The following is a 4,248-nucleotide window of genomic DNA, read 5'->3' on the forward strand; positions in this document are numbered from 1 at the left end:
TCCTTTAAACAAACCCTAAATCTCATTTACAATTGCTGTTTGAAATTGGTTGTTTTTAAGTTTAGGATAGCAGAGGATCTTCGCGTTGAAATTCATTTGAAGCACATGGGATTTGCATTTCAAACATAATGTGTGCATCCGATGTAATGGAAACTACCGGCCACAAGTGGAGATGGGGCTCTTTCATTTTGTAGTCTTCACGAGGTCCACCTAGACGGTAAACAAAAGCACGACAACAACATTGACCTGTTTCAGCATTGGTAACCTCTTCATTTCAAGTTTTAATTTTTAATTTGATCTTTGGACTGTACAAAATCTGATTTTGCCTCACATATTGTCAATTGTCTGTGTGTTGTTAAAACATATCATTATTATATTATGTATATTGTGAAATGGGTTGTGTGAAAAAATAATGAAGTACTGGTTGTGAAGTATTATGCATATCATTGTTAACAATTTGTTGTTATAAGTACTGTGAAGTTCAGTGTTTGAGTATTTGAGACGCAGGGTATTTCGCATTAATCTTTGAATAAATACAAATATTTTGGTTGTTGGTTTGTCGTGTTTATGTGAATCAAACCAAGTGATTGTTGTTTAGGAAAATCGTATGTATTTATCGGGCTGTAGTTATTATCCTGTAAGAGTTTTTAGGGTGATTTATTTTTGAAGTATTAAGATGTATGTCATGCTTGTCAACCGTGAATCCTGTTACGTTTGGGCTGTTTTGGCTGAGGAATATTAGGCCCATTGAGACATTATTGTTGGCACCCCATGGTTTTTTCCATTATTGTTTAAAGATGATTCTCATAAGTTTTTTTTTCAGTTCGATTACAATAATTATGAATTAATAGTTTTTGGAATGATTATTGAAATAATAATGCTGAGTTGCTGCTGTATTTTTATTTATCGCGATGAAAGTTAGTTTTTTTTTTTGATTTACGGATTCGGCAATCTCATGTCGATACGCCGTCAAGCTTCAATATATTAATTAAATTTTTTCACCGCGTTTGAGTTTCACGAGTAACATTAATCTTTGTTATCTCGCATAAACCGGTTCGAGCACATCAATTTAAATTAAATAAGTCGATGTTGTCACTCATTTGTTTTCTTAAAAATTAAATTAATTGGACTTTGGTTTAAATAATTCATTTCAATTAAGTAACTTAGACAAATTCTAATGATTTAATAATAAAAGGATTTTCTTTTCATCATTTCCAATTTTGTTTCAATTTCAATTCATCATCCAACACAAACCAATTTCAAAAAGCACAAACAACAATTCTCGATTTAAATATCGAGCCCATTTTCAAAACACCCTTGTAAGTCGATTGCTCTTTGCATCGCCATCAACCTCACATAGCTTACTCTTGGGCTTCCTTACAATGAAACCTACTTGATTATTGATTAATCGAGTAGATGAAATAATACACAAAACAACATTCATTTCATTCATAAACATAAACTCAAACCATTTTCCAAACCAACTCAATTTCAAAAGTTTTTTCTCTTTCAAATATAAATTTGGGATGAAAAGGAGATAGAAGGCGTACGCCTTACTATTTCTCAATTACTCGAATAATTGGCGTACGCCATATTGCGCGAGTTCTTGTCATCCGATTAAATCTTAAATCACACAATATTCAAATCACTTTTCAAAATCAAATCTAATTTCCAAAACCATCATTCAAACCATTTAACTTCTAATAGAATCTTCTCTTTCAGACATAAAACTTGGGATGAAAAGGAGATAGGAAGCGTACGCTTCACTATTTCTCAATTACTCGAATAATTGGCGTACGCCATATTGCGCGAGTTCTTGTCACCCGTTTAAATCTTAAACCACAATTTCAAATCATTTTTCAAAATCAAATATAATTTCCAAATTCAAATCATTCAAACCAAAGACTTCAAATCATAATATTTTAAATCATTTCTACAAAATCCTCTTAATTAATCTTTGGATGAAAAGGAGAATAGTGAGCATCCGCTTCATTATCTCTCGATTATACGAATAATTGGCGTACGCCATATTGCTCGGATTTTCGTCATTCAAATAAAACCCTTAATCATACAATATTCAAATCACATCTTCTAAATCAACTACAAATCCTAAACCCTTTTAATTCCACATTTCAGATGAAAAGGAGAATAGTGAGCATCCGCTTCATTATCTATCGATTATTCGAATAATTGGCGTACGCCACATTGCTCGCTAAATAAACTTGGATAAAGGAATAGGTGGCGTACGCCTCGTTATTCCTTGAATAAGCAAGTAGGAGGCGTACGCCTCACTACCGTGCGTATTCAGCATCCACAAACAAACTTTCAAAATAATTCGAACGAAAAAGGAATAGAAGGCGGACGCCTTGTTATTCCTCGAAAGATTTGAACGATTGGTGTACACCATATTGCTCAATCTTTCGTCGTTCTCCAAAACACCTTAACAAATCAAACCTAACTTCTCGCCCCCGAGCGATCGAAACCAAACACCCAAACACATCAACTCAACCTGTCACCCCCGCGTGACCAAAATCCTTTCAAAAGAACACTGTCAATCATTTCTAATGCGCGCAACAAACCAGTGCTAGAGCCTCCCCCGAGAGTAGACAACGCCAACGTTTAGCCGTTAGAACGCCGACCTACACAGTCGTTCATCCAAACAAAACACACCAAATATTCGTAGTAGCCCGAACTACGAATGCTCTGATTTCCTTATTGCACCATAAGGATACGTAGGCAGGAGATTGCTGTATCTTCGCGAGCACACTAATAAAAAACCTCCCATTTCCCCCTCCTGAGGTCTTCATCCATATCTATCATCAATTCTAATCACTCGAAGCAAGCAGATAAACAGTTAATTAACAGTCAAATAGCAAAATCAGACTAAGAGGTTCCCGTTGAGTACAACGGACGTAAGGGGTGCTAATACCTTCCCCTTGCGTAATCGACTCCCGAACCCGAATATGGTTGCGACGACCATTGTTCTTATCTATAAAGGTTTTCTCGATATTTTCCTATTCCTTCATTGGAATGAATAAAGTTCGGTGGCGACTCTGTTTCGAACATTTTTTCCGCGTTCCATCGCGAGGGATCGCATTTTTGAGGTGCGACAGACTGGCGACTCTGCTGGGGAGCCTGCTCCAAGCAAGAGAGAGTCTAGCCTAGCTTAGTCTGATTTTGCTATGACTGTTGGAAGATATTCTTTTCTTCCATGTTTATTTCTCTGTATTTTATTCTGATTCATTATGTTGTATATAATTTGCCTTGATACTGTGATATGGGGCCTGATGTTTGCTGTGAGATAAGCTTCACACCTGAGCTTCGAGAAAAACCTAGAACCCGGAGTTGTGTAGTATTGAACCGGGGGGTGTACACCTCATTGGGACAATACGAAGACTCCACCTAGAGTAGATTTGTTTGGAGTTCCTATCACAATATGGCTAGCCCATCATTGCGGTGGAGGTTCTAAACACGATCCGTGACTCTAGGGACCTCGCCTTAAAACCAAGTTTTGTTTTCATAATCGGTGATTATGTAGTATTGAACCGAAGGGTGTACACCCTGTTCGTACAATACGAGAATCCCACTTAGATTAGATCATTTCAGAACTCCCATCACGATGTGGCTAGCCCACCATTGCGAGGAAGTTTTGAACTTGATCCGTGAGTCTAAGTTCCTTCCTTGAAAACATAACTTTAGAACCTACCTTTGGGGAATTTCTAGTAATCATAGAAGCCCGTGTTTCTTCCTTTTATACTGATGTACTCGACATGTGAATAATCTCGAGTCTGCATTCCTTTCCGAAGAACATGGCACAATTTCATGCATTTGCATATCATAAACATGCATTGCATATCATCTTCCAGAAACAAAAATCTCACACCATGTTCTACCCTTCGTCCGTAAACGCTGAGTACTCAACACCGGTACGAGACACGCCGCAACTACAAGATGACACTTGAACAGTTGGAAGCAAACCAGGTTTCGATGAGAACCGACATTGACTCCATGCAGGAAAAGATGGATCGCTTGCTTGAGACCATGTTACTCTTATCCCAGAAGGAAAAGGATGCTTAGACTAGCGCCGAAGCCAGGAAAGTTACTGCCCAGTTTGGATCGCCATCACTTAGCATCCCTGGAGTAACTGAACTTGATGGTAACCCCGCTCAGCCCAGAGGAGGACCGATCCCTATTCTTGTTCCCATGGTCAACAAAGAACTTGAAGGCAATCATTATTCCATTTTTATC

The sequence above is a fragment of the Lathyrus oleraceus genome, chromosome 4 (genome assembly GCF_024323335.1).
Source record: "Lathyrus oleraceus cultivar Zhongwan6 chromosome 4, CAAS_Psat_ZW6_1.0, whole genome shotgun sequence".
In the NCBI taxonomy this organism is placed as follows: Eukaryota; Viridiplantae; Streptophyta; class Magnoliopsida; order Fabales; family Fabaceae; genus Lathyrus; species Lathyrus oleraceus.